Below are 12,720 nucleotides of genomic sequence, written 5' to 3' on the forward strand. Positions count from 1 at the left end.
ACAAAAGGAACTAACGAGTTTGAGCGGGTCTCTAACCCAAGTCTGGCTATAAAAAGTAAATTGCCACTTTCCCCGAAACGAAAAGTATTTTAATCAGATGGTCTTACCTGTATTAAGTTAAGAATTAGAAACTTGGAGTTTTACTTAAAACTTAAAACATAAGCTAGTTATAACTCAAAGATATATAAAAAGAATAATCGTGGGAATAACTCTAAGAGACCAGAAAAAAAAGAAAAAAAGAAACATTAAAATGAGTGCAACCTAAATCAGAAAATATTATTATTATTATTATTATTATTATTATTATTATTATTATTATTATTATTATTATTATTATTATTATCATTTTGTACGCTATAACCCAGATGAAAAATCAGGGACACCTATAGGCTCCTCCAAACTCCCATCGTTTGCTCACAAGGATGATGTGGTTGCAGCGACCAATTGAAATGACGACTCTAAGCGGGACTCAAACCCTAGTCTGGCAGTCACGAGGCAAGGACTTTACTAACAAACCACCACATTCCTTAACCCCTAACTCGTAAATATATGATTTAAAGAAACAGCAGAGAATAAGAGGACACACAAACTATACCGAGGTTTGTAATGAATTTAATGACATTAATAACATAAATAAACATAAATTTGATCCTTTGGTTAAGACATTTACCGAAAATCGAAAAAGAAAGAAAACCAATACGGAAAATTAGAAAACCCGAATGCTTATTATATGTATTCGATCATCTGGTAACAACGCGTGTAAAGAAGAATTTTCTTCTAGAAAAATCTAAATGAACTTAAACATAATTCATTTTATGATCAGGATGCAAATCATAATAAAGATAAACTTCGGGAAGTTATATCTAAAGAATCCAAACCTAATCGAAAATTAGTGACTAAGCCATTAAACAGAAACCAAATTCCAGCAAAATAAGCAGTGATATCACTCTGTCCAGTGCAAATGCATCTACATATTTTTATATGTTTAATACATGAAAAATTCTTCTCTTCTTCTACACTGTTCTCCATACACAAAGGGCCACCAAACCCCCTTACCTTCTTACCATCCTTCACCTTATCTTGCTATCTAATTCTCTGCCTCTCTCTCGATCTCCAGCCCCCTCCCCATATAAGTTCTCCCTAAGCCCTCCTCAATCCTTTCCCACCAACCTTCCTCATCGCCTGCCCACAACCTCTAATTCATGCGGATCTTTTCACCTCTGTAATATATACTAATATATGCCACAACTCGGTAATAAACTACCCGCAAAGGATTATGGAACTATCATAAAGAATTTTATACTTTAGTATCAAAATATCAGCCTATGTGCAATGATGAATCTGAAAAAAAGAAAACAAATTCTATTGTGTATTTCTATGGGAATCATCCAACCGTGAAGGCAAGGAAACCAAAGATATTTTTTCACGATTGTGTATTATTCACGAAATGTTAACCCATGGTTGTTCGTCAGTCAATCTTTAAAAGATAATTCCCAAGTACAATGAGTTTGACATGATTTTGAGCATAAGTCATGACTTTTCTGAAAGCAGTTAAAAAATAAGAAAAATGTATGACACTCTTTTCAAAGATTTTAATATTTTGAAGAACAGATTTAAATGATGAAATATTGATTTTTTTATAATCAGAATTTTTATCTCTATTTTGTTTTTGTACCACTTTAATATACAAAATGTTTTATTCCTCTGGATTTTTTTCGTGCCTGCTCTGTAGGAGTCAAGTTTAACTCATTGTGCCTATTATTCTCCTCCTTTTTAATAATAATAATAATAATAATAATAATAATAATAATAATAATAATAGTAATAATAATAATAATAATAATAATAATAATAATAATAATAATAATAATAATAATAATAATAATAAAGAAATGTAGCACAATTTTCAATGAGAATGCGTCTACTTTATAAGTCATTAAGTTTGATGGTTCCTAAACCGAAATCATTTATTAGATGTTATCATATATTGAATACTGATATAATATCACAGACATTGGCTTATATACATAGTAGAGTTAAAGTATCATGAACAAAATAAATTATTTTCAGCGCGGATGTATGGTTTACCTAAGATACTAGGAATAACTTCAAAGAAACCAATCAAATATCAGAAAAGAATATACCAAAAAGTTTATGTCAAGGGACAATAGAACATAAAAAGGGAAGATTTTTCTATATCTAAGGAAATAAAGAAACTAATTTTTAAGAAAGAAATGAACACTCATGTAATATATAAAAAAAAATATGAGTTTACCTTAGGCCAAAAAATAGATTAACTAAACAAAATCAAGGACGACTATCAGAAAACACTAAAACTAAAGAATGATGAAATTTGAAATGAAGGTAAAATTCAAGAGAGATGATATAGAGTAAGAACAAATATCCTAAAAATTAACGGATCAACAACTCAAAGCTTATAATTCAGATCAGCACAAGACTAAAGACGCAATAATGGAAGGACGAAGTATAACGTTAATGAAAAGAATACCTGGGACAGTGCACCAACCCATATTGTCAACAAAAGACATGGAATGTTAAAAATAGCAGAGTATTTTCTTTTAATAAAATGGTAAACAATGGTGATATAAATAACTTTGCCCATAGAAAAAATACCCAAAATGGCAATCGTAAAAGTAAAGAAAGTATCAAAATGTATGAAAAGAGGAAGGGCAGAAGAAGTTTGCTAAACAGTTAATTTAATGCTAGGTTTTCACTATGTTCCCGGCAGCCCCGTTTTCTCGAAACGTAGCGCAACGTGTATTTTTTGCAATTTTTTCCTACATATTCAAGGTTTGTTACGGCATTCTAAGTTTGCTTGCGATCTACCACGGTGTCCGCGACATGCCGTGGGAAGAAGGACCGGGACTTCCCCGGGAGGCTCACAGGACTCGTCGGAACTAAACGCGATGAAACGGATACTGTAAACCCCAGCTTGCCGTGAAACCCTTAACAAAACGCGCAATAAACACGTCAGAACGTAACAAAACTTGAAAGATCAAGACCTGCCGGGGAGTATACATGCTTTTTGTTACGCTACGGAACGCTTACAAGTTTTGATAAGGCTAACTATGTACTGCTACGTTATGTTACGTTTTGTTGCGTTTACCCCGTTTTACTACAATCTACTAAGTTTTCGATCTGCGGCGGGACTGCCGGTGCAAATTTTTTGACAGTTTAAAATTTTGAGCCGGCATCCACGGCAGTCAGGGCCTGCCATGTTTGCCAATCCCGTTCCACAGAGTTGTATAACATTTTTTCGCGTCGATCCCGTTTTGTTCATAGTGGCCCGAAACAGGGTTTCCAGGACCGCCGAGAACATAGTGAAAACCTAGCATATATTTTTAGCCAGCATCCACGGAAGTCAGGGCCTGTCACGTTTACCATTCCGTTCCACAGAGTTATATAACGTTTTTTTGCGACCATCCCGTTTTGTTCATGGTGGCCCGAAACGGGGTTGCCGGGATTGAAAACTAAGATGATGTTCAATGAAAATGTAAAGAGATAACATGAGCTATGAAAAAACCTCTAGTATATTGTGTTAATGTAAGTACTTTATATCATAAATTTTTGCAATTGGACATGTGAAATTCAGGTTAACAATGATGTGTAGTTATATATATATATATATATTATATATATATATATATATATATATATATATATATATATATATATATATATATATGTGTGTGTGTGTGTGTGTATATGTATATATATACTTATATACACTACGGTCCGGAATTATGCATGCTCGAGTTTTATGATTCCTCATTTTTGTGGTCGCTATTTTTCAGAAATGAATTTTCTGTATATGCGAAGCTGTTCAAAGTCTGCAAATGTGTCAACTCTATTGTTTTTTTTAAAGTATATTGGTAGCCATAAATATGGAGCTTGATAATAAATGTTCCAAAACGATATTAACCTTACATATTATTAACATAATTTCATAATAAATAGCCAATTAAACGATATAATTCCACATCAACAATGAAATCAACTTTAACTCTGCAAGTCCAGCTGTCAAAATGAAAACAGATTTGTGGTTACTTCCACGCAATCTTCATCTTTTTCTGAACTTTCGATAATTCGAATTGTAGTGTTAATGATGGTATATTAAAGCATTACTTTGGATTTGTATAGTATATATAAAAGCTTTTTTGGGCTCAAGCCATGTCGTCCTGATAGAAGTTCCTATAGGGTAGCTTCCTAGGGTATATTACAACTACGGCGATATTCCCAGAGAATTTACCTTAAGGTACCAGAATTCTAACTCCTGGAGCGAGTATCCCTCGTGAAAGGGATATCGCGACATATCAGAGGACGTATTCTAGACACGTCACATGGCAATCTACAACCTGGACAGAGATTTCGTCTCGTAGGAGGTGATTGACGAGATACGAATTCGGGAAAGAAAAAGGGGAGCCGCTCCCAAGGCATCCCTATCCCCCGATTCGTATGCGTGCCTGGCGCCAATCCTGGCGCCATCTGTATTCCTTTTTGCGTAGCTTAACAACTCAGTGTTTTTTCCTGTTTTTCTCGCAAATCTTGGATTTATTCGGCTTTTCATGGCTTCTTCGTCTTCGTTGGCCTCTGATAAGTTGAGTATAATGTCTTTTATGTATAAATGTAGGCTCTTGGTAAAATTATGAGTGATTAATAGGATTAATCTTTGATACAAGAGCCGTAGCCTACCAGAGGTGTCCTGGACACTGTCGCTCGCTAGGTATAAATTAGTTAGTCAGAGCGACATTCCTGGTTGTTTTGCTTTAATAAATTTTAGCTATTTAGCTTTACATAGGATTTCCTTTCGTGCTTAGTATTATTTGGCGAAGTATTCGCCATTCTGGCCTACGCTAGGCCATGTAGCCTAGTCGTTTGGTCCTAGTACTTCATGCATGAATTTGGTTTTTCCGAGTGTAATTAAAATTTTATTGAAGCTTTAGGCTATATTTTATACATTTTAGACTGTGTGGAATATTTCCAAGATTGTATACGTGTGAGTTTCGGTGAAATAGGTAATCGATTCTCTTGGTGCCTAGGCTAATTGCTTATGGAGCCTTAGTATACTTTATCATACTCCCCGGTTGCTTTCTTTTCTTCGTAGAAGGTATGCAATCCCTTTCCCTCTGTTTAAGCCTTGGGCTTATCCCTAAGTGGTTTTTTCCGAATTTATTTTCGATAAAACTATACTAGGGTGTTACTGTACCTTCCTGTTCCTGTAGTTATGGTTCAAGAGGGACAGAACAACAGAGTTTTTAGTCTGAGTCTGTGTTGTCTGGCTTGGGGCAGAGTCCCCCTCGCTGACCTAACACATACAAAGGGAGCTTAGCTCCCTTAGGTCACTACCGAAGGTTTCTGTAGTTATGATTCCTTCTTTTGTGATCGACCAGACTAAGTCCTGTTGCTGTTCTCGGGGGAGGATAAGTTCTTCCCTTGGGAGTAGCAACGCCTTCCTTGCTTTGGTGCTCTGGAAGCTGGCAAGTATTGCTGGCCTTTTCCCTTAGATCTCCCTTAGGCTAAGATAAGTTTCTTGGCTGTGGGTGATCTGTCACTAAAGCAAGGTTGGCAGGACCCTCTTGGCCCTTCCCCCTCTATCTCCGTAATGGCCTAGCCATTACTGTACTGTACCTTGCCGGCCGGCAGAGCTGGCCGGCAGGGGTCTTACTGTACTGTACGTCGTTCTACTTCTGGACCTAGTATAGGTTGGGATGTGGAATTGACTCAGCCCATTGCCGGCCGGCAGAGCTGCTGGCCGGCAAGGGTCTTATGTTTTCGAGTGCTGCCCGGACCTCTCTTGGTCCCTCATCCATGCCTGCCGGCAGAGCCGGACGGCATTGGTCAAGGAAGCCTGAATTAGTTTCTCCCCTTCCTTATATGCACTCTTTCGGTTGCCAGGCTTGGAGGTAGTGTACACTCTTATCCCGGCATCCATTCTATTTTCTTCTAGTGCTGTACCTGTCCCGGCTGCCGGCCTATGAGGCCGGCAGCCGGGCAGGTGTAGTTCTCTGGTTCTTTTGCTGCCGGCTGGCATCGGTCTTGTACCTTTGCCGGCCGGCTTATGTCAGCCCTTGTCTGCCGGTCACCAAGAGTGTGGCCGGCAGCTGGGTACTACCTTGTGTAGTTGCTGGCCGGCAGCCATTGCCGGCCAACACTGGCTGTTACCGGCCGGCAGTAGCTGCTGACCGGCACAGGCATTTGAACCAGAGTGCTGCCGCCCTATAGCTGTTAAGTAGTATACTTTAAAGCTAGTTGTGGTGTGTGCCGGCCGGCAAAGGCAGGCCGGCACACATCCCCTTTATACTGTACTAGTATTCTTCTGTATAGCATATACAGTAAGAAGAAAACTATAGTAAAGGTTTTGGTACAGCACTGTATCTTCTAACACTATTGTGTTTTCTTGCACAGCCCTTTACTGTTGCCCTCAGATAGGAAGCTGAGTTCTTCCCTGTCTATTATCCAGGATTTTAAAATCATTGCTTAGGTGTGAGCTCCACCTGTTTCCTATGGAAACCTTGCATTGGTTACTCTAGAAGAGATAAACCTTTTTGATTTTATTATCCGGAAGGCTGCAGCAATGGGTTGTGAGGGAAACACAAGTGTGTGTCTTTCCTTTATGAATTGTTATGCTATAATATGCATATCCAGTGATACATAGTTCACTTGATAGCCATGGAAATTTCTTCTTTTTACAGGAGGACCCTCCGAAGTGCGGAAATGTTTTCTGCAATGTCCGCAGCAAGAACCTCTGCGGACATGAGTGTTGTAAGAGACACGCAGCATGCGCTGTCTCCAAGGATGATCTCCAGTATTGGGACCCTCAGGTATGTACTGTATGCACTAACCTGAATACTGAGGCTTTTGATTCCCCTAGAAGGGCGGAATCAAGGGATATAGCAAGGGAAAAGCTTCGTACTTGGGTAAGGGGCTTCAAGAAGAACACCTCTGGCCCTTATCTTCCAAGTAAGAAGATGAGGGCGTATCTTTTTCCCCAGGCATCAGCTGATGCAGTGATTCCCCAGCCTCAAGAGGAGATCCCTCAAGATCAAGTCCAGGTGGACGTGGAAGTCGCAGTTGCGATGCAAGACATCCAGTTGGATGACAGGATGTCTGACCTGGACGAACGTTTGGAAGAAGACCTCCTGGCAGAAGGTCAGGATGAAGTTCAAACCCCGGATGTCATAGAGGATGTGGTCGACAAGGTGTCGGCTACTCCGGTTCAGATGCCGGAGCCTATCCCCTCAACATCGGCTGGTCTCCCAGTAGAACTGGGACAGGCCCTCTCTTCGATTGTTAGAATGATCCAACAAATGCAGAAGGAGAATCAGGAGAAGGCGGCTGCAATGGAACTGCGTATGCAGTCCCTGGCAGAATCACATGGGCCCCGAAAAAGGCTCAATGTGAAAGACCTTCCCATATGCTCAGATGCTAACCCATGGAGGTATGCTGAGCACATGCCGATGACGACTGGAAAGATCGTCATCTCGGATAAGCTGGGTTCAGTTCCCCTAGAGGAGGTAGAATTCTGGCCCAGCAAGGCATCATATCCGGACTGCTATGTCCGGCTGAGAAAAGAACCAGCTTCAAGGGAGGAGACAGAGCCGAAGGAGGTCATTATTATGGACCACGCTAAGGCTCAAGCCCTACTTTCATCCTCGATGAAAGAGAGGGGCTTCTCTAACTCGAAGGTAGCTGCATTGAGCAAGAAGCTCCCTTCTTTTGTGTCCTCTCCTGATAGAGCCTTCCCCTTTTTACAGAAAGGGTTTGCGGCTGTCCTAAAGGCAGTCGAGGCCGGCAAGCCTTGCCCCTCCCTGGAGGAGTGTAAACCCTTGTCGCTGGCCCTGCCTATGGACCACAAAGACTGGAAGGATGTCCATCTTACGTTCTCAGTGGGAAAGTTGGAGGCTGATATTGCCGGACGGCAATTCAGCGAGGACCTCCCCAAGCTGTCCGAATCTCTTTTACGTAGAGAGTTCGAGACAAAAGAAAGACTGGCTGCCTCAATGTCTCATCAGACTACTCTTGAGACGATGGCAAGTGACCCCAAGGTCCATGAAATGTTCATGGTAGTGGCTAAGTCTCACCTAGCCACAGTGACGAAGGACCTTTATGGCTTCGTCAAGGCAAGGAGAGCTTGCAGGGAGTTCGTGTTCACCGGGGCTTCGGTGAGACACGAGCCAAGGAAGTTAATCTCCTCCAACATTTGGGGAAAAGACCTTTTCCCTACCGATGTGGTCAAAGAGGTTGTTGATAAGGCCACCGTGGAGAATAGAAACCTTCTCCAGAAGTGGGGCCTGGCTATCAAAAGAAAATCTTCCCCGGATGAGGGTCCTCAACCAAAGAGGAAGAATATGAGGACTAGGCTACCGTCTCGGCCAGCCAAGCCTTATAGACAGCAACAGCAACTGCAATTGCCATTGCCTCCAGTGCCCCAGATGGTGGTACAAACCCCGACTACTTTTCAGTGGGTACCCCAGGCTGTGCCAGGTCAGTCAACCACATTCACCCCAACGTTCGAAGGACAGTCTTCTTCCTTTCGTGCTAAACCTAGAGGAGCAGCCAGAGGCTCGTCTAGGCGCCCCTCAAGGGGAAGGGGATTCAGAGGCGTCGTGGTCAGGGAGGCAAGACTTCAGGACGGCAGTCCAAGTGAAACGATACCGGTAGGAGGGAGACTGATGAAATTTTGGGATCGCTGGACCTTCGATCCCTGGGCCCAAAGCCTACTCAAGAATGGACTGGGCTGGAGCTGGTAATGCACTCCACCCCCGTGCCTTCGGTTTTTCCAACACTCCACCCCCGTTTTGGAGGAGTACGTTCAAGAACTGTTGGAGAAAAAGGTGATCCGAAAGGTGAAGTCCATCAAATTCCAAGGGAGGCTGTTTTGTGTTCCCAAGAAAGACTCGGAAAAGCTCAGAGTCATTCTGGACTTGTCGCCACTCAACAAGTTCATAGTGAGTTGCAAATTCAAGATGCTAACACTGCAACACATAAGGACCTTACTGCCCAAGAGGGCATACTCAGTCTCTATAGACTTGCCAGACGCCTATTGGCACATTCCAATCAGCCGTCGACTCTCCCCCTACCTAGGGTTCAGGCTACAACGGAGACTGTACGCCTTCAGAGCCATGCCATTCGGGCTAAACATAGCCCCAAGGATTTTCACGAAGCTTGCGAGCGCAGCTCTCAAACAATTACGCCTAAAGGGAATTCAGGTAGTAGCCTACCTGGACGACTGGCTGGTGTGGGCAGCATCCGAGACCGAATGCTTGCAAGCTTCCAGTCAGGTGATCCAGTTCCTAGAGTACCTAGGCTTCAAGATCAACAGAAAAAAGTCTTGACTTTCTCCATCCCAAAAGTTCCAGTGGCTGGGAATCCACTGGGACCTTTTGTCACACAGTTTCTCCATCCTGACGAAGAAAAGGAAGGAGATAGTGGGCTCTGTCAAGAGACTTCTAGATTCCGAAAGGATATCAAGACGCGAACAGGAGAGGGTACTAGGCTCTCTCCAGTTTGCTTCAGTGACAGACCCAGTGCTAAGAGCACAGCTAAAGGATGCAACCGGAGTTTGGAGAAGGTATGCATCAAACGCGCGAAGAGACCTGAGAAGACCAGTGCCGCCTCGGCTACGTACTCTTCTCAGACCTTGGTCCCAAGCCAGACATCTAAAGAAGTCGGTTCTTCTTCAGCCACCTCCCCCGTCGATGACGATTCACTCAGACGCCTCAAAGGAGGGATGGGGAGGTCACTCTCATCGGAAAAAAGTCCAGGGGACTTGGTCCAAGCTATTCAGGACCTTTCATATAAACTTTTTAGAAGCTATGGCAGTGCTCCTTACCTTAAAGAAAGTCTCCCCGCGTCACTCGATCCACATAAGATTGGTGATGGACAGCGAGGTGGTTGTGAGATGCTTGAATCGACAAGGGTCGAGGTCACCACCTCTCAACCAAGTGATGTTAGCCATTTTCCGATTGGCGGAAAAGAAGAAGTGGTACCTGTCGGCAGTTCACCTTCAAGGAGTCCGCAATGTGACAGCGGACGCTCTATCCAGGTTCACACCGATAGAGTCGGAATGGTCCTTAGACGCAGGATCATTCTCCTTCATTCTGAATCATGTCCCAGAACTGCAAATAGACCTCTTTGCGACGAAAGACAACAAGAAGTTGCCCCTGTACGTGTCCCCGTACGAGGACCCCTTAGCGGAAGCAGTGGACGCAATGTCCCTCGACTGGAACAGATGGTCCAGGATTTATCTGTTCCCTCCTCACAACCTTCTGTTGAGGGTCCTCAACAAACTGAGATCCTTCAAGGGGGTAGCGGCAATAGTGGCCCACAAGTGGCCGAACAGTATGTGGTTCCCCTTGGCGTTGGAACTACAGATGAAGTTCGTGCCGCTACCACATCCAGTTCTGACCCAGCGAGTCCAGAAGTCGACTGTCTGCGCTTCATTACAGAAAACCCGGACCCTGCAGCTCATGATTTTCTCGCCCTTGCGGTGAGAAAGCGTTTCGGGATTTCGAAAGCCAGCATAGACTTCCTAGAGGAATATAAGTGCAAATCGACTAGAAGGCAATATGAGTCATCTTGGAGAAAGTGGGTGGCCTTTGTAAAGGCAAAGAATCCGCAGGAGATCTCAACAGACTTCTGCTTATCTTTCTTCATCCACCTCCATGGCCAAGGGTTGGCAGCTAACACGATTTCAGTGTGTAAATCCGCTTTAATGAGACCCATTTTATTTGCCTTCCAGATCGACCTAGGTAACGAGATCTTTAATAAAGTTCCGAAAGCCTGCGCTAGGCTCAGACCTTCAGCACCTCCAAAGCCCATCTCTTGGTCTTTAGACAAAGTTCTTCATTTCGCCTCCCTGTTGAGCAATGAAGAATGTGCGTTAAAGGATTTGACGCAAAAAGTTATTTTCCTATTTGCACTCGCGTCCGGGGCCAGGGTTAGTGAGATCGTAGCCCTCTCGAGAGAGGCAGGTCGTGTTCAGTTCCTGGATGGGGGGGATCTGAACCTGTTTCCGGATCCTACGTTTCTCGCCAAGAATGAGTTACCCACCAACAGGTGGGGTCCCTGGAGAATCTGCCCTCTGAAAGAAGATGCATCTCTATGTCCAGTAGAATGCCTAAAGGTCTATCTTCGTAGAACTTCAGACTTCAAAGGTGGTCAACTATTCAGGGGAGAAACATCAGGCTCAAATTTATCTCTGAATCAACTCAGAGCGAAAATCACATATTTTATTCGCAGAGCGGATCCTGACAGTACACCCGCAGGTCACGATCCGAGGAAAGTTGCCTCATCCCTAAATTTCTTTAATTGTATGGATTTCGAACATCTCCGTTCATACACGGGCTGGAAGTCTTCCAGGGTGTTCTTTCGCCACTATGCGAAGCAAGTAGAGGAACTTAAGAGATCTGTGGTAGCAGTGGGTCGTGTAGTTAACACTACTGTTTAACTCTGCGAGGAACAGTGGTCTTAATTGGGACGATTAAGTCCAGGGTGAGTGTGTAGGTACATACTGTACTACAAACTAAATGAGGGCACCAAGTGCCCATATAGACTGTTCCTTCTTTCAAAGGTGAAACCTAGCATAAGTTCAGACATGTGTGCCGAGCGTTTCTAACGCTAATGTGATTGATTTGTAATACAGACTTTTATGACTTGATACCTTGGTATCTTATTAAAGTGGTGTTTAATGGTTTTTTCTTTCAGATAAACAAGTTCTGTTTACTATCATACTTATGCTTAAAGTTTTGGGTTACCCTCTTTTATATATATATATAATTGTTGTTAACCTGTTTGTTTATTATCTGTCAATAAAACTTGTTCTTGAGAACCTTGCGTCTCTTTCACCTGTGTCAATTTATTGGTATAATTGAGCATTTTGATTCTATGTATCTTATCTGGGATAATTCTGATAGAATTGTTCTGTTATGCAAGCTATGTTGCATTGGTTTATGTAGTCCCCCTAATGGGAGGACTCCGTCCCTTAAAGGGACGAGGGCGGTTTTATTAGTTTCTTCCTATGCGGATATAAACCTTTGTCCAATACAAGTATTGTGCGGATTACTGGTCAATATATATTGACGCAGTGGTTCTATACAAACTATGCTTTACTTAATGTAGGGCGAGACCACTATATTAGCTTGCCTGGTATTCATACATAGATATATGTACTCTTCGAGACTTTCCAGAGTCTAGTAGGACTCTTCCCTGTAGGGGGCAGGAAGCTCTAACATAGTTTATAGTTAGTTGAAAAGATGTATAACGGTAACATCTTAGGTCTCTAGGTCTAGTCGACCGGGAAAAAATTACCTCCGGGGAGTACGGCACGTTCTGAGAATCCACAGATACAGTAATGCTCTGGTACACTTCCATCAGGACGACATGGCTTGAGCCCAAAAAACGGATTTTGATTGAAGCGAAAAATCTATTTTTGGGTGAGATGGCCATGTCGTCCTGATGGACCCGCCCTTGCCTTTCTAAGAAAGGGCCGTAGGACCCCTCCCTACATACAGTATCTGTAGCACCTCGTGTACGCTACAAGGAATACAGATGGCGGCAGTATTGGCGCCAGGAACGCATACGAATCGGGGGATAGGGAAGCCTTGGGAGCGGCTCCCCTTTTTCTTTCCCGAATTCGTATCTCGTCAATCACCTCCTACGAGACGAAATCTCTGTCCAGGTTGTAGATTGCCATGTGAC

Source organism: Palaemon carinicauda, chromosome 20 (assembly GCF_036898095.1).
Source record: "Palaemon carinicauda isolate YSFRI2023 chromosome 20, ASM3689809v2, whole genome shotgun sequence".
NCBI classification, from domain to species: domain Eukaryota; kingdom Metazoa; phylum Arthropoda; class Malacostraca; order Decapoda; family Palaemonidae; genus Palaemon; species Palaemon carinicauda.